The sequence below is a fragment of the Podarcis pityusensis genome, assembly GCF_964106645.2.
Source record: "Podarcis pityusensis genome assembly, chromosome: 2".
Taxonomy (NCBI): domain Eukaryota; kingdom Metazoa; phylum Chordata; class Lepidosauria; order Squamata; family Lacertidae; genus Podarcis; species Podarcis pityusensis.
In genome coordinates this window covers 50,048,008-50,067,653 of record NC_138029.1, presented here as the reverse complement: position 1 = coordinate 50,067,653, position 19,646 = coordinate 50,048,008, and the positions used below count along the sequence as shown (strand labels likewise).

At 40.9% G+C, this 19,646-nt stretch overlaps 1 protein-coding gene across 4 annotated transcripts in view; it reads right to left on the bottom strand.

Moving 5' to 3' along the window:
- KCNIP1 (potassium voltage-gated channel interacting protein 1) overlaps positions 1-19,646 on the bottom strand; it is a 598,834-nt gene that overhangs the window by 479,461 nt on the left and 99,727 nt on the right. The window lies entirely within an intron of this gene.

The following is a 19,646-nucleotide window of genomic DNA, read 5'->3' as shown; positions in this document are numbered from 1 at the left end:
ATTTTCAACAATTCATATACTACTTGATTACAGTCATGATTAAGTGGTGCAAAGGAGACTCAATATAATGAACTAACAGTAAGTTAAAACTATCAATCAGAATTTAATTAGAAGCCTGCAGGAATAAAAAAAAAGAAGTAGGTACCAGAGGTTCAACAGGGTCTCTGATCTCAGCTGGAAGGGAGTTCCATAAAATTGGGCCCTCAATACTGAACAACAGCTCCAATGGATAAAAGCAAGCTTTTGAGCACTAGAGCTGTGTCCTGGCATACCATATGTAACTGGTAAAAGGCACTCATAGCCAAAGAGGCTAGCTGAGCCTCCAGTTACAAAGATGGACCCAGGAGCATCACCAAAGTCCAAATCTATTCTTTAATATGGAGTGCAATCACTTCTAGAACAGGCAACTGGCCAATCTTATGGACCATGGGAACAACCAACCCACAGTACTTCTGTCTTCCTGGGGATCAAGCTCAACTTACTGGTCTTCATCCACTTCACCACTGAGACCAGATAATGGTCCAGATCATGCACAGCCTCTCCTGACTCAGAAGTTATGAAGAAGTAGACCTGCATGTCACATCAGTGTACTGATGACACTTTGCCTCCAAACTCTGAATGGCCCTACCCAGTATAGCTGCTAAACAACATTGGAGACAAGATTGTACTGTGATACACCATAGTACAAAGCTAATGGAGCCAAAACACATTCTCCCTATGCTGCACTATGGACACGATCCTGTAGGTAGAAACAGAACCACTTTAGAACAGTGCCTCCAATACCCATTCAACAGACCTGGTTAATGAGGTTACCATACATATAAAAGACTAAGCAGGACACAGGTCACTCACTCCACTATGGTTAAAACCTTTCTCAGCGGACCAAGTCAGGGAACATGTAAGTTTTTATGTAGTGCTGAAAAGATGTCAGTGAAGGTGCCAGATTGACCTCATGTGAGAAAGCATTCCACTAATGGGGGGGCCAGAACTTAAAAGACCCTTGTCGCAATCCTCTGAGCCTCTCTCAAAGAAGGGACCCAGAGGAAGCCTCAGATTCAGATCCAAGGGGCTGGATAAATTCATATCAAAGTTAGCCATCTCTCTGTAGTGGCAAGGTTTGGCATGAGGGTGCTTTCAAACAAAAGATCACATTTATGAGAAAACTATATCACCTTTTGAATTGTTTTCCCCCTGTATTATTTCTAAAGCCAGCTGTCTTCAAAAGACTTCAGCAATATCTTTGTATCCTAAACTATAAGGAATTTATTTATTTTTTCTTTTCAGCAGCCATTCTAAATAAGCCAGTGTTGTCTGTATTACTGCACATTCCAAAATATATTAGCAAGTTTCCATGCCTAGTACCTATTTTATCATATCATTTCTAAAATACAGATTTCTACTCACATTTGGAACTTGTCATTTCAGTCTCAAAAGCACAATGCAGCAAAAAGGAGAAAAGATTGAATCTGCTGCTCCTTAATGAATAGAACTGAAAGGCTTTGAAATATGCTTTCCAGACACATATGGGAGAGATGCCTTCCTTTACATTCTAGTAGGCAATTAGTTTTAGATTAGCTGAAATGGGCTACCTTCCCCTCTCAATGAGCTTTTGAAATGCTAAACATCATCTTACTAACATCCCAATTTGCAGCTATAATCTCTGAACAGGAACATTTAAGAAACTTACTGGCTAGAGAGGTGAAAATGACAGAAACCTTACAAAGTTTGTTTGCATAGAAAAGGATCAATCACAAAACAACAATTTTGTGCTTTATATGCCATTTAACAGCTGATGTAAGCCCATGGACACAGCTTAGAAGTGGAACATACAGAGGAGCATATCACATTGTTCAGAGACAATTCTACGATCTTTTTTCTCCTCACCACAGACCCATCCCCAAGATGGCTTGTACACCATTGGCAAGTATGGGAAAGCTGAGGAGAAAAATTGTGGCTTTGCAATGTTATGTAGCTTTTGCAGGGTACCCTGTAGGAAACAAGAATTGGATAACTACAGTAGTTAAAGGTTGCTGATCCACTTTCTTTGGCTGTTTTCAACTTGTTGGCATCTGCCCAACCTACCCAGTTGTGGAGTTGCTGGTGACTTACCAAAACCAGAATAGTGTCCTCCACACACACACAAAAACCCCTCAAAGTGGCCAGGAGAATGAGTGTTTCTTTTCAGCTATTCTACACTGCATTGCTGGGGGCAGGGGAGCTGTACTGGGTTATGCTTTAATTTGGTTACATGTAGAGATGGATGGATAAGCCAATATATCAGGTTTGTGCCATGCTTGCATGCCGCTTTTGCAAGTCTTCTCCATCACATTTCCAGAATACACACAGTTTATTTTTTAATTTTAATTTTAAAATTTTTGAATATTGTTTCCCTATTAATACACAGCTTAAACATACTTTATCTCAAAGACAAATTACTAGTGTTTTTTCATCCAACAACTATGTGGCACAATTGCAATTCAACAACGGGCCATTGTAGTTACTGTGGGCTTCCCTTCTGTTGCAAATAGCACCTGCAGAAGGTTCCACTCCAGATCTGGAATGCAGGGGACAAATAGTTAAGAGCCCATCACCCATACAATCCTGACTGAGAGGTCCTGCAACAGTTTATTTTTTAAAAAATAATAATTTTAAAACATTCATGCAATCCCAGTTCTATGAATGTCATGTTTTTGTCCTTAAATGAACTCTTACTACAACAGTACAAACATATATAGGAGCAAAATTGTGTGTGAGCACATGTACATACATTCTAAGCCGAGTTAAACTCATCTTAAATAATTTTTCTTAATAAAATTCCCAGGCTTATCTATATGAATCCTACATTAAAATCATGTCTGCTTTTATGAAGGGTGCACAATGAAGGGGGGAGGGGGACACACCACAATATTTAAGCACAAGCAGTTTTTAAATAGTCATGATATATATGCAGAGCTCAGAAGTCTGCACAAGGCAGCTGAGTGATGTTTTCAGATACCGTTGCAATAATGAGTGGTTAAGTTAAAAAACAACAACCATCCACATTCCTACCAATAGAACAAATGTTCAAAATGGACCTTCTGTTTTAAGCAAAGTCAAAACGTACACTTCTCTGTTTCACTCACATTTGTGATGAGGTGACAGATGAGGACTTGTTCCAATGGTCTATTTATGCAGACAGGAAAGGATTCCATTAATCGGATGTGCTATGCTTCCTGTTCAACAGAAACCACCTGGTGATTTTTTTTATCACCACCAAGTATTGCTGTAGCAATACTTATGGAGTATTACCTTATGGAGTTCCCTCCCTTTCTGTCAGGGACAGTCAAGAGTCTGAAGGGTGGACAGAGTGGGCAGGGGGCAGGGGGGCAGAAGCTTGATCCAGGGAAAGGGGCCAGTGATTTGTGGGGTTCTGTGCCACCTGTGAGCCAGAGGGAAGATGAAGAAGCTGGGCAGTCATAGACAGAAGTGGCAGAGACGAAGGAAGTGTTGCAGGAAGACACAGAAGTGGAAGAGAGAGTTGGGTTGTTAGAATCTCCTCTGTCCCCTATTTCCAAGGATGAGGAGGGAGTTAAAGTTACTGGAGAAGCTGGAGCTCCTATGCAAGAGAAGTCACTGTTGCTTGCACACACCACATCAGAAGAGGGAGTTTAAACCTGCAGTTGGAGACATGTTCATGCTGTTGCTCCAACTATCCAGGTCGAAGCACAGGTCTGAAGAAGAAGATGCCTAGCTGGTTATTTAACAGCAGTGGTATATTTGATTCTTGCACCTTAGGAGCTGCTGTAATTGAAGGCTTTGCCCATAAGTAACCAAACTTCCAATTGTGCGTCCTCATTGGGGGGGGCTGGGTGTTGTTGGGACACTTTTAGTATTGCAGGCACCTACTGAAGACCACCATCCTCTGTCAACAAATCTTTGCGATCTTTCCCAGTCTGCGTCAGTATGGAAATTGTTTTTTAAGATGTCTTAAACATTTTTATTTTATTTTATCACTTAAAGTTTGCCACTCTAGGCTCCATTGGGAGGAAGGGTGGGATTTACATTAAATTTTATAAGAAAAAGCCGCTGCCCATCAGAGTAGGTGAGACTGAGCTCAGTGTCCTAATGGTCTCATTCAGTACAATATCAGTTTGTATTTTCAATACTTTATACTAGGGTTGCAATTAATTTAGTTTCACTTATAGGTTTCCATTATATTTTGACAGCCAACATATGAAAAATCATGTGATCATTTAAGTCTGTTGAAAGCTTCCTCTTTAAAAGGGGGGGGGGGTGGCAGATGGTGTTCTTTGTTAGCAAACTGCAGGATAATAGTGAAGATCAAAAAAGTCTGAGACATTTCGAAATCACACATGACTGGTGCACATAAAAAAAAGAAAAGCTGCCTGATGCTGAATTCATCCTGATCCAGCCAGGATTGCAGTGCTACAGCAATATAACAGACTGCTAGCATACAACCTTCTCTGTGAAATTGTTCCCCATGCCTTGCAATTCCTTCCTGGTGATTCTACCTTAACTTTCCTTTTATAGTGAATTGCCATCTGTTTAAACTGCTTCAGCTGGAACTTCCAACTCAGTCTTCTCTCTGCTTAAAATTGATTAGGATAAATTTCTAGGCCGCTTCATGCATGAAAACAAATGCTGGTTGATCAAAGAACAGCTGGAAACCATAGCAAAAAAGATGCACCTTATCATCTCATACCACACCTAGAACCCCAAAAGGGAATCAAATTAGTTTTCTCGCAAAATATGGGAAGAAAATAAGCAGAGAAAATCAGTTAATAAAACTAATGCATATCCCGTTTGCCAATAATGAAAGGAAGCTATGGGGCTAATTGGCTCCACATTATATATAACAGAATGAAGAGCTTTCTGCTTCTCTTATGTGAGAAGAAAAGTAAATTTAGAATAACTAGGCTTTTTAGATCAAGAATTAGTAACCTGTGGCCCTACACATGTTGTTGGACTACAGCTTCTATTTTCCTGACCATTGAAAGGCCACAGGTTCTCCCTGCCTGCATTAGACAAATGGTGTCACGATAATGAGAAGTCTGTCATTTCCTCATCAAACACTGAATTGCAGCAATCTTGATGTTTAAATCAGTCACTAGGACACAACACAAGAAAATATACAACAAATCCAACCTACAAAGTTAAACTAAAAAAAGTACGGTAAGTTGGATAAGAATAAAAGATGTAGAATACTTCAAAATAAATTGACTTGTCTATTCAGGTCAAAGCTTGATAAAAAGAAAAATGGTGAGCAACTGACAACTGGATACTCAAGCTTTGGAATATGTCGAAAAAGTGTAGTTCAGTGCACACAATTATTGGAAAATAAAACCTGCTACACTATCTCATATACCATTGTGATTGGTACCACCTATGCAAAGCAATTTCATGGTTATGAGTGTATGGGGTGTTAGAGGAGGGGTAGTACCTCTGGTGGAGGACATGTCAGGCTCCTTCTGGGGTAAGTTGTTCTCTTTTGGTCCCCATTGTACTCAGCTCTCACCTGTGGCTCCTAGAAGCTGTCCGCATGTGACAGCGACCACACTCCAAGAACAGTTTCAACTGGCTGGCTAAACCAGGTGAGGGTAGCCAATGGGTCAGTGAGTTAGGGACTTCAATTGTATATGAAGACAGGTTCTGGTGGACTGAGCAGACGAGTGGGTCCAATGGTCAAGAAGGCAGTTTCTGCATGCACTTGTAGAGGAAATCAAGGGGTAGATAGGGCTCATCAACCTGGGAAAGTAGCACATCTAGGAAAAGGAAAACTCTGATCCTAAGCCTCTGCTGCCTTGTGGGATATCTTCGGGAGAGGAAAAGGCTAAGGAGTAAAGCCTACACAAATCTGGAGTGCTTGCATGCCTCCTTCTGGCAATTCCTGCAGCCGAGCCAGTGCCAAAAGTATTGCTCTGCTATCCTTTGGCCTATATCAGTGAGGCTGAGAGGGGAGTCTTGTCATCAGGGCAGCCCAGGACCTCCATACACACTGCCCAGGCTTAAACCCTGGGGAGGTCACTTCAGTGCTGCTAATGCAGTGGTTTGACTTCACCCCCGAAGGCACACTCCATTGTCTCCCAATTGATGGTCTAAGGAACATCTACATACATAGAATTGTAGATGTGTAGGGCTCTTTGCCAACAAAGGTCCGTATAGTTAAAGCCATGGTTTTCCCAGTAGTGATGTATGGAAGTGAGAGCTGGACCATAAAGAAGGCTAATCGCTGAAGAATTGATGCTTTTGAATTATGGTGCTGGAGGAGACTCTTGAGAGTCCCATGGACTGCAAGAAGATCAAACCTATCCATTCTTAAGGAAATCAGCCCAGAGTGCTCACTGGAAGGACAGATCGTGAAGCTGAGGCTCCAATATTTTGGCTACCTCATGAGAAGAGAAGACTCCCTGGAAAAGACCCTGATGTTGGGAAAGATTGAGGGCACAAGAAGAAGGGGACGACAGAGGATGAGATGGTTGGACAGTGTTCTCGAAGCTACAAACATGAGTCTGACCAAACTGCGGGAGGCAGTGGAAGACAGGAGTGCCTGGCGTGCTCTGGTCCATGGGGTCACGAAGAGTCGGACACGACTAAACAACTAAACAACAACAACAACAACAACAACAACAGGGCTCTTTGCATGAAACCAGAAACAATCTTTTTCAGGCTTCCGAGTTGAATGAAGAAAACCCTACATTCAAGGGCTCTTTTCCATTCCAATTGTTGAGAAACATCTCCATATAACATTTTTCAGGAGCTTCTGAGCTCCTTTGTAAAGTCAGGGTTTCAAATTACAGAATTACACTGTGCTTTGGCTCCACCCTGAGGTAATATTCTGAAAACACCTAAGGCCTGTAGGGGGAAGATGGAGCTGAGGGTGCAGAGGGAGAGGGAAGAAAAACATGGGGGCAATAATAGATAAGAAGATGGAAGAGAAGATCTTAGAAGAAAAGTTGAGCATTTAGTAGAACCTAAGAAAAAGGCTGCATTCTCAGGCTAAAAGAGGAAATGAAACTGGGATCTACCTAGAAGAGGTAGAGGATGAGTTAAAAGACCTAAAATTGTATTTACTGCTTCCTGTCTTCTCAGGTGGCATAAGCCATTCTCTCTCCTGGATGCTTTTTCACCCCAAATGAGAACAGCAGGTGCATAAACAGATTCTCACTACAATTTTTCTGTTACTATGTCGTTTACCAACATAAAGGTAAAGGTAAAGGGACCCCTGACCATTAGGTCCAGTCGTGGCCGACTCTGGGGTTGCGGCGCTCATCTCGCTTTATTGGCCGAGGGAGCCGGCGTACAGCTTCCAGGTCATGTGGCCAGCATGACTAAGCCACTTCTGGCGAACCAGAGCAGTGCATGGAAACGCCGTTTACCTTCCCACTGGAGCGGTACCTATTTATCTACTTGCACTTTGACGTGCTTTCGAATTGCTAGGTTGGCAGGAGCAGGGACCGAGCAACGGGAGCTCACCCCATCGCGGGGATTCGAACCACCAACTTTCTGATCGGCAAGTCCTAGGCTCTGTGGTTTAACCCACAGCGCCACCGACCTGATTAAACACAAAGATCAGAATGTAGCAAATAATCCTTCCAGGTGACATTTCAGCTCTCTATTCTATGTCACCATCCCGTCACAGCAAGATCAAGATGGGGGAAAGTTAAGAAAGCAGTTTGAACTCAAACTCTTAAAATGGATATTAACCTCAACTTCATTTAATTACAAGTTCATTTGGCACCACTATGCTTATGAAAGTAAAGTAGATTCCCCAGACAACATACATTGGAAACTTCTGGATTTGTAGAAGTTTAGACTTTTAGCCCATGCACTATACAAACTTTTACAAACACATTGAGAAGATACCTTGAACTATATGTTAAGGGCTTTTAGGGTGCGCAGCTCCAATTTTTTTATTTTGGCCACCTGTCCTCCAATTTAATATTTACTGTGTAAAGAGTTTACTTATGAAATAAGGATCTCATTGAAATAGTTAACCTTTCTTCCACTGCCAGCCAACAAAATGTGATCACAACCAGCAGTCAAACCTGTTCTCTTATACACATGCAGCCTGTTATTACATACATTTCAATGACATTTTATGTACATTTCAAATGCAACACATTTTTAGCAAAATATAACAAACAAACATTATACTTGCTTACTCTCATACAAACAGTTTTTTCCTCTGGAATTCCATGCTATCAATCCCATCAATCCCACCTAGGGGTTGGACCTGTACACTAATTGATAAGCAGGATGGATTGAACTTTGCTTTGAGGAAAATACGAAAGGGGTATAAATAGCCTCTAGCCAACTTTCTTTCTCCAGCACAGAATGTCAATTCTTAGCTTTGTACCAAGGTAATGAGGGATGCTCAAGTCCTCCAGATCTTCCTTGCCCACACAAGAGCACTGCCAAAAATATCATTAGTTTAAATTGGCAGGAAATAAAAGTATTTATCCAGCAAATGCCAGCATAAGGATACCTGGCAGTTCTTAAACAGTTAGGCACTATTCAGTCTTCTTCAGTGAAGCATGCTCCCAAACAGAATGCTATCCATCAAACATCTTAATCCAGGGGTCGGCAAGGTTTACCTCGCCTGGGCCGGTTCACTCCAGCGGAGATCCCTCAGTGGCCTGGATTGTGCATGCACATGAGTGCATGTGCCCGCGATTTCCGGCATCTACGTCTGCGCAGACGTGATTTCCGGCATCTGTGCCTGCACAAACACGTTTTTCGGTGTCTGTGCATGCACAGACATGATTTCTGGTGCTGCGGAAGCAAGTCCCCACGCCACGCTGCGCCGGTTTAGCGCAGTGTGCGGGGACTCGCCGAACAGGCGGCTCAGTTCAGGGGAGGCTTGTGGGCTGGTTAAACAACCCCCGTGGGTGGCTTGTGGCCCATGGGCCTTAGGTTGCCTACCCCTGATCTAATCTGCTTGAAAGCTAAACAGCAATACTCTCCAAAAAATAACATATGAAAAGGTTGTTCATTTATAATTTTAGTATCTCTATTGTCACACAAAGGATCACTTCCTGAGATGACCTGCTCTAAGTGAACATTCCAGATTGCTCAAAACTTTTAGCTGACTGCTGTATGTGGCAGGTATTTATTTTGCAGCAGCCTACCCTGCTACAGTACATGGATTTTAAAAGCAAAGGTAGCATTTTTTTCTTCCAATTGAAAGCATTCTTGAAAAATTGTCCTATAATGTATTTCCAATGTTCAAAATGAAACCCATTAATTGTAAGGTGCAAAATCGCTGGTTGGGCACTGGAGGCTGCATACACACATTTAAAGCATATTATTTTCCCAAAGAAACCTGGGAACTGTAGTTTGTTAAGGGTGCTGAGAATTATAGCTCTGTAAGGATTCCTGGGATTCTTTGCCTTAAATGTATGGTGTGTACAAAACATTGTTCATGCACATGCATAGGCACGCATGCACATTCAGAAAATTACATATCACTCAGAGATTTAACTTAGATCATCTTGGTAGCTGGTTCAAAGCTGAAAAATGGGATCTCTAACAACCTCCCCCAAAAAACCCCAACAATATAAAACAATTCCACAAATCCTTCCCCCACCCCGCCATGCAAGATAAGGACGAAATAGGAGAAGCTTTCAAACAAGAACCATCTCTGGTTTGCATAACCAGATTATGCAAAACAGTTGCAAGTCAGGCTCCATTTCTCCCATGCTAGCATTTGTCACAGTCTTTAAGGTCATTTCTTGGGGAGGAGATGGGAGAAGAGATAAAATCACAGCCAGCTATCCCCAGTTGTATCCCATAAGGTTCTCCACATCAGAAGCACCTACTACTGTACATTTTATTAGATGCCTCATCTAGGTCAAACTAAGCTGCTCATTAAAATAGCAACTGGTGAGAAGAAGTATTCACACTTTAAAAACTGAATTCACAGCAATGCTGCAGATACATCTTGCAACTGGTATTAATGTATAACACCCTTTCTTCCGGCTTTTCTCCACTGGATATTTTTTTAGAAGCACTCATACCCTCAATATATAAAAAAAGAAACACACACACTCACACCATTTTCAGCAATGGCTGTTCTACATATTTTGATTTCTGTAGGGAATATCTGTGTTCACTGATGCTTTAGCAGCAAACACATGAATGTGGTCATACATTTATATATTACACCCATATTTTATCTTTGCTGTGGGAAACACTAGTGCTTCCCTGAAATAAAGCTGGTCAAATCTTGGGAATGTGCTGAGGTGTTGCTGGTTTGACTGCTATGTGAAATACCCACCCCGCTTCTCCTACAGTGCCCTGTGAGCATGATTTTTAATCAGAATGTTATAGGCTAGTATTAGCAGTGTTGCTTAGGCAGCTATGGGATGGGAGCAGGTAAGTACTTCTGCGCCAACATCAGCAAGTCATCACTCCTGAGAAAGCAGACCCTCTGAAAGTGACGGTGTTCCCATAGAACTCTTCCAGCATTAGAGAACACATGCACAAGTTCAAAGCAAGATGTGGAGTGCATGGAATCAAAACAATTATCAACAATTTCCCAAAGGTGAAGATAAAAATAATCTGCCATATATTAATGATTCCCCCCCCCATGTGTGTTCATCATCATCAGCAGTAGTGTTAAAAAAAAAAAAAGTACCAATGGTGAGAAAACAGGATTTCATCTAAAAGGTTATCAATGCCTTTGGTGCAGCTTTTGTCAATCTGGTTGGGGCTGATGGGAGTTGTTCTCTCTCTCTCTCTCTCTCTCTCTCTCTCACACACACACACACACACACACACACACACACGGCACCAGGTTGGCAAAGGTTGAGGGCTATTATATACTTGTAGTCTTCTAGTTGACCACTTGCCTCTGTAGAGGCTCTTGCTTTGTTCAGGACTCCTACTGAAGCTCTTCCTCCACACTCCAACAAGCCTCTGCTGCCTTTTAGCTTCCAAGTTCCCTTGACAACTGTCTCCTGGGAATTCTACTCTTCCCCACAGCTCTTTTTCTGCTCTAGCCAGTGATTCTAGCTCTTTGATTTTTCTTCACTCTCCAAGCCTCTTTAAGCCACCATGCCTGGCTCTAGCTTCTAGCTCTTCCTTCCAGCAAATTTTCCCTCTCCCTCCCCCAACCTTCAGGCACACATGAATTCTCCTACTGTGATCTCTCTCCAACCAATCCTTTTAAATCCAAGTAGAATTCCCTGTCCCTCATCAGGCCACAACCCTGGTCCAACTGGATGAAGCAAAACACCCACTTAGTTAATCAATCAAAAACAACCACATTTAAATTCTCTTTGTTTTTGACATGTATACAATATGTGCATGGTTAGAACACGGAGGTCACCCATGAGATCAGATGAAGCCATGAGGCCCTTTCTGCATAATGGACCTCCAGCACATAGTTGATATAAATTGGCAGTTTCCACTTTTCAGAATGCATTGAATGTAATGTAACTGAAACACATCAAATGAATTTAATTGAAAGCTAGCATTTTGAGCAACATGATGTTTACTTTCACATTCTAAACTTATTTAGGGTGGAGAGGAAAGCTTTACACTTTTTTGGTGCCCAGAATAATCTATTGCATGGAGTTGTCTAACATACTATTTTAAGCTGTCTTCCAACATATCCATACTGGGGAAAGCTACTGGATTCTGCAACCTTCCCAAAATGAACAGATACACAAAGCTCTGACATTCTTGAGTAGTTAAGCTGTATCATTTTGGGTCATCTTTGAAATCAATAACAAAAAGTCTAGCACTCATAGCATATGTGTTTATGATATTCCAACGGTCTTTGTAAGCCCTAAATTGAGTTATGGATTCAATAGAAGGTGATAAACAAAGCAATTCTATTATTGTGAAATAAGAACTTGCAACATATTTCATTATATTCCTTTATTTTTATTTCATCAGTCAGAAAAGGTAAAGATAAGAAGAAGGTAAGAAGTGCTCGGCTTAAATGCTCTGACATAGCTATTAAAAAAAAAGATTGACTACAAAACTTGAAACGTTGCTTCTTTTCTGTCAAATACAGTGGTACCACAGGTTAAGAACTTAATTCGTTCTGGAGGTCCGTTCTTAACCTGAAACTGTTCTTAACCTGAGGTACCACTTTAGCTAATGGGGCCTCCCGCTGCTGCTGCGCCGCCGGAGCACAATTTCTGTTCTCATCTTGAAGAAAAGTTCTTAACCTGAGATACTATTTCTGGGTTAGCGGAGTCTGTAACCTGAAGTGTCTGTAACCCAAGGTACCACCGTACCTATCTTGAACCTTCACATGACCAGGTCTAAATTGACATTAATACATACAAACAAAGCAGCAATTGAAATAAATATCACACCCACACACACATTGCAACAAAGTCCCCACTGAGGTGATATCCTGCATCTATACCATAGGAACACACACACACATATATAGGAACCAAGCCAGGCTCTAACTCCAACTAGCTCAGTACTGTCCTTACCAACCAACAATGACTTTCCTGGATTTCAGACAGGCATCTTTCCCAGCCTTATCTGCAGATGACAGGGATTGAACCAGGGACTTTCTACATGCAAAGCAAAAATTCTGCTGCTGACCCAAGACCTTATCACTCCAGAATAGGGATAAAATAATTGAATGGCCCTCCATATTACATAATCATTGTATCCTGAGCTCCTAAAAAGAATCCACACTGGGAGCAAAATAAACAAAATGTTCTCTGCAGACTGACAAGCTCAATCAGCAGGTGAATGAGGAGAGAAAAAGTAAAGAATGGGGTATGGAAAAGAGTGGGGAGGAAGAGAAAAACAAAACTAAAACCTCTAAGCTAACTGGAGAAGATCATGGAAAATAGAAGTGTATCAAGATATTTCTTTAATGGGAGAAATGGGAAGTTGGCCAACCAAGTCTGTGATAACTAGTTTTCTACATGCATGATTTATTTTTATGTCGAGGAACAGTCAGTGATGCAAGTTGTACCTGTATCTGAAGCAATATTGCCCAGAAACAGGCATAAGAGAATTAAGCCATCGTCAGGCATCTTAAAAGACAATCACTTTCTAGATCATTGATCATTGATCCCTTTCAGAGGTTGTTGGAGTCCAAATTCCATCAGCCCCAGTCAGCATTCCCAATAGTCAGGGATGATGAGTACTGTAATCCAGAAACATATTGATTGCCACAGGTTCCCTATCCTGCTTTTAGACCAAAAATGTGGTGTCACTTTTCACACAGAACTAGAAAAAAGCTAAATATAATCATTGTGTTTTTAACATATACCACTAAGAGGTCATAAAAAAACACCTTAGTCTTAAAATAAGAAGCAGCCTTATTTACCCTTCACATGCCCTCTCATATGGAGTCAAAGTCATTACATCCATGACCAGAACTTAAGAGTACTGGGGCATGCAGCTGCTCGATTTTCAGTCTGAAATTGGCTCTGACACACTTCTGATTATGTTGTACAGACTTGGTTCCTTAGGCAATTTTCGAAACCATTTATTTTTATTTATTCAGCTGCACTATGCAATACAATAGACTAGAAAATCAAGGAAAATGTAGGGCAGGATGATGGAGTTGGAGAGTGGAATTGCTGAGAATTTTCTAAAGATCTTCCCCCTCCACAAAGGCAGACAAGTTGGCAAGCATGTTTGTCAAAAGGCAAGAACCAATAATTTCTTTGACATTTTCTGGCAGAACACAGATTGGTTAGAAATTTCTTCAAAGCCTTAATTCCACTTTACTGATCAGTACTGTGCCTGTGCATAGATGTGTGAATATATATATTAAAGTTAAATTAAGAGATAATCTTGCTGTTATTTTCACTGCTGACAATATGGCAAATGTCTTAGCCTAGCCCAAATCATTACATAGTGTGAACCAGGCCCATCAGGTGATGAATTTCCCCACTGGTGTGCATTGGGAAGTTCCAATGTACCATTCCCAATTTATGCAGTGAGTTCTCCCATTTAACAGTGTTGGGGATAGTGCATAGTTTTTATGTATATTCTATTCCAAAGGTCTGATGAGTGCATGAACTGTGGGCAGAGTATACCCAAACCTTTATATTCATCTATTGTGCACACCATGAGCTTCTGGAAAAATCATGATGAGAGGGAAATCAACAAAGACTTTGGTGGCAACTTGAACAAATCTATAGCATTAGCTTTCTTGGGCTAGTCCCATGGCAAAGGCATTACTGACCTAGGCGCACAGTCGTATAATAAGATCCTAGGTATATTTACTCAGTGCAATGGGACTTACTCATTGAAAAGTGAGTTCAGGGCTGCAGCTTTCTCTTCTGGTCACTGACATAAATGAAATATGAATCAAACAAGTGTTCAAAATACAGATGTCAGCTATGCTATTTTAAACCAATCTTGGAAAACCAGGGAATTTTCAAAGAATTATCTCAAAGCCTAGCCCTGAAATTCCTTTCATGATGTGATCTGAACTGTTGGCTTCCTAATCTTACATTTCCCCCCTACTGAATATAATGGAGCCATATTTCATTATGCTTATATCCAGTTTTGCCAAGAGCAAAAACCAAGTATTTGAAAGGGAGGTGGATTTCCTGCAGGTCTTCCATGAGCAGGGGGGAGGATGCCATTACTCATTCTCAGAGGCGTCTTTCCCATTGGGGTTACTGGCGCGTTGCGCCAGGGCGCTAGCCTCTCAGGGGCACCCCAGCGAGTGGGGGAGCTGCACAGCTTTGCCAGTGGCCTCCCCTTTCTCTGCATACCAGCTAGCTGCACCTTGCCAACCATATGGCTGGTGGGCATGCAGCTTCCTTCCCAAGCCTCAGCGGGAGGAGAGCGATCCCTGCAGATAATCAGATTGTCCCTGATGTAAGAGAGAGAAGTTACCAGAGCCATCAACAATCCCAATTCATCTTGATTACAGATTAAACCTCTGAATCACTACAGCATTTTATAGTGATTTTATCTAACTCCTTTACCCTGATTTTTTTGTATCACTTCCAAAACCCTTTCCTGAAACTGTGATCTTACAACAAGATGCTCAGAAAATGAGTAAAGCAAGGTGAGAACAAAATTTTAAAAAGATAAAAACTGATGAATTTGGGAAGGAAACATGGAAATAGGTTGATAGAAGACAGCAGTGCAAGATTAGGAAGTGGGAAAATGCATTTCAACCCCAAGGATGTAAGAATAATTGCAAAGTTAAATTACTGTAATTCTTTTCTTAAGATAGGTGTGTGAAAACCTGGCTAGACTGAGACACTAACTTTGCATAAAAATAGAGCTAGGATGGAGAAATAAATTGAAGGGCCATCTTCTGTTAAATCAGTTTTGTCCCTCATTAAACCCCCCATCCCCTAAAATTAAATTCCCTGTTCAGCAATGACAGCACCCTAAGGAGTTCTGTCACAATAGCAATAAAATAACACATAAATATAGGTATATATTTAAGTTTCAAATGCTGTATGAACCAATGCATTCTCAGGGTACTAATTCAATAGTGATCAATTACAGACAATTGTATCCATGTATATCTACCTCCCAGAGCTAATACAAAAAGTGGTGGCAGTGGAGAGGCATTCCCTTTGGGGTTTCGTGTTTCAGAAAGTCTTTTGATTACTTCTGTTAGAAAATGCCAGTTTAAATTCCAGTTTTTTGTTTGTTTTTCAAAAACTGAAATGGAAAGAAATTCATGGTTTCTGGGCATCCAAGTTGAAATGGAAATAAATTCAGGGTTTCTGGGCATCCAGGCTGAAATAAATGCTTGCTTCAACATCTACAGTGCTGGAAAATTGCTTCATGCTTTAAAATAATTGGGAAAGTTAAACATGAACAAAGGTGCTCAGCAGCCTTCCACGGCAACAGAAGGAGGAGCAATGGGGCCTCTTAATTTTTAGAGTCAATGTAGCACCATTCAAGACCAGGAACTGGTAACTTTCACACTAAGAGTTAATCTGACCATGGAAGGCAGGCTTTACAAGCATCTAAAATAATCCACATGAATTATTTAGTTTTACTGGCTGAAATGTCATGTTCTGAAGTCAGACAAAATCACAGCACATGCCCTTCTGGCAACAGATTTCATTTCTACCCCACAGTCCCTGCCAGAGATATAGTCCTCTGGCTTGACACATCTGAATGAGAGATCTTGAAAGATCTCAGATCTACACAAGTTGACATCAAACCACCATAAGCTCACACAGTTCTTTTGGTTCCTGAGCCTAGAGCACCTGGGCTTCTTTTATTTTGTAGTTAAGGATGAACACTTTCAAGGCTATACATGATGCTACACTAGACACTAGGGTACTTCAGTTCCATGATGAGGCAGCCTATTTTTTATCATGACGTCTTCCTGCAACATGCAAACAAAATCATGAGCTTAAAAACAAAAGACTACTTGGCTAGTTGTTTCGGTACATTAACTCTAGCATTATCTCCTGATCTCCTGAGCACTTGCTACCAAGCTTTTAGTGTTTATTTTTATTGACTTGCTTCTTGCTCCTGCTGATGTTGTAAGTGGGTGTTTAATATATTGAACTTCAGATATTTTTAATGTCTTTTTGTTCGGATACTCTTGCCTTACGTTGCTCTGATTTTACTTTTATAAGCAACACACACACACTTATAAATTACATCAGCCCTGTTCTATTACTTGTGTGTATCTCATGTGGACAGCTACTTCCAAAAGCAGCAGGATGGGAAGAACATGCTACATCAAACTGGTCATCATCACCTGTAGGTCCTGCAATATGATTTATATAATCAAATGTAAAAGGGGGGATGCAATATCCAGCACACACGTAAAACAACAACCAACCTATGTGTACATTTTAGAAACCGCAAATTTTGACCAAAAAACGTGTGAAGCAACCTGCCATTAAACACTTTAACTCCAAGAACCATAGCCTGTCTGACTAACCAATAATTGCTAAAGAAATGCCGACAGACTCAGCACTGTTAGCAAAAAGAGAAAACTTAGGGATGTACATGCTGGTCACATTAACATTACATGGCTGCAACCTAGAGGACAGTGCCAGCATCACTTAGCTTCAGCAAATGAAGGTCTTCTGAGAGTTCCATCCTCAAAGCATCATTCTGATCAGAACAACTGATGAATGCAGAAGTTGAAATGTTTTGCTACAGGAATCTAACATTGATGTTTTATTAGTCAATGTAATAAATATTACATTAGCTACATCACACCAGGATCTAAAACAAACTTGTGTTGTTTGATGCTTGTACAGGGGTACCTCGGGTTAAGAACAGTCCTGTTTACGAACGATTTGATTTACAAACTCCGCAAAACCAGAAGTAGTGTCCCGGTTTGAGAACTTTACGTCTGTCTAAGAACAGAATCCGAACAGTGGAAGGGCACCGGCGGTGGGAGGCCTCATTAGGGAAAATGTGCCTCGGTTTAAGAATGGTTTTGGTTTAAGAACAGACTTTCGGGAAGGATTGAGTTTGTAAACCGAGGTACCACTGTATTACAGCGGAACCTTGACTTACGTACGGCTCTACCTACGTACGATTCCAGTTACGACCTTCAGTAGGTGCTTCGACTTATGAACTTTCCTCTCGATACGAACAGAGGCCTTGCCAGCAGCCCAGAGCTCACCCGGCTGGCTGCAGGGCAGCGCTAGGGCTCCGCCGCCGGGGAGAGGCCTCCGGTTTGCCGGAGCTCACCCCGCCGGCTGCAGAGCACATGTTTTTGTGACTGTGTGGCACCCAGTTCAACTACTGGTTGATTGTGTGACTGCATAAATGGATAAAAGCCCCCCCCCCCCCATCCAAACAATGACTACTGTATCATCAGTGCACGTAAGAAAATACTGTAAATGTTATTTTTTTTCATTTACAATACTGTCTTATTTATTTTATAGTACAGTACATTGATTATTGCCTTCATTTTATGGATCTATGGTCTTATTAGACAGTAAAATCTGTATTAAATTGCTGTTTTAGGGGGTGTTTTTCATGGTCTAGAATGGATCAATTTACTTTTCCATTACTTTTTATGGAAAAGTGCGCCTCTACTTATGTATGTTTCTAGTTATGACCGGACTTCCGGAACGGATTATGGTTGTAAGTAGAGGTTCCACTGTACTATCTGTCCTTAATTAAGGGTGGTATATTAATTCTTTAAATAAATAATAATAATTTAGTACCTTTATGTAACTTGCTCTTTATGTTGCTCACAACATTTGTTCCCAAGTAAAGAAAGATATTATTTTTATCTTTTTTAATGGAAAGACAAATCTCATTTGTGCAAACTCCAGCAGAATACAGTCACAACATATCAGCATAATACTGCATAAGCAATTCATTTAATGTGTGTTTTAAAAACAAAACTGAATTATTTCAGATTACCATTGTCTTAGTTGGGGCTTAGATGCAAAATAAACAGAACACCTCTCAGCAGTAAAATTCTAAGATGAAGCAGCAGAACTAAATCCAGGACTAGAAGCAGGCAGGCACACAAGGATGGAGTAGAGTGCATGATGATCAATGGAACTCAGTGCTGCCAATAGTTCAAACAAATTCAGGCTGGCACAAATGTGAGGCCAATTAAGGAAGCCAGAAAAGTGTTTGCATCATTGAAAAGAAGCAAGGCTCTTTTCAAGAGGAGAAAAAAAAATCAAGAACAGCATGAAAAGAAGTGTTGGACCTCACAGCTCCATGAAGCCCATTTGTAGCTCCGTTTCAAAGTGGTCAGTCATCTGAAATAAGGCCTGTGGGGGAACAGGAGAAATTAAAGCTGAGTATATGCCAATATAGTTCAAATTGCCTGCATCAAATTGTCTTCTGCAGTTGCCATTTCTTCAGTCATCCAGTCAAAACAAGGGGAAAAGCCGCCTAAAAAGCTATGTTTTAACAGTGATACATAGACACTGTTCATCCCTGTAATACAAATGTAACAACAGCAAAGACCAACAGTGGGAAAAGCCCAATCTTCTTCCAATTTTTCTGCTAACAACATGGCAGCCTTCCTATAAGGATCCTAGTGTTTGTCATATGTGTTTATCACTTTTCATAATAAGGACACCAGACAGTATAAGAGTGCACACCATAAATTTCAGCGCCTTGCAATTTAGCTACCCCCAGTTCAAGCAGAAACTATAATTTGTGATCTGAGCAATCAAGAACAGCAGAACATAACTCCTTAACCAGGACAAGATAAAGAACTGCCCTCCTAAACTGCAACCACAATTACCTAGTTTTATTTTCCAGCATGCAGCAAACATCTGAGAATGGTGGGAGCTGATCACATCAAAAACCAGCACAATGTAGTGGCTCAGGTTTCAGGAGACTTGAGTTTCAATCCCTACCTGTCAGAGTTGTTGTGGTTATAAAGAGGAGATATAACCCTGAGCTTCTTACAGTGTGAATGTAATGTTGTGCAACTTAGTCCAGAGGAAACATCTTACACAGAATAATAATTATTCAGAGGCAACATCTTATTCAGAATAATCCAAGTGCAAAGCTACATTAATGATAAACGCTGACTATAAAGTATCAACTTTTGAAATGCAATTTTATAACACATCACTCTTTGCAGGATTTCAGCTATTTTGGACAATATGTATTAGCACCTCGGCAATGCTTAGCTGCATCGGTCTTTTCACCACTCTTCTGAAAAGCTACTGTACCGTGCCTCCCATTTAGAGAGTTACCATTAATCATTCTTACTTTAAATC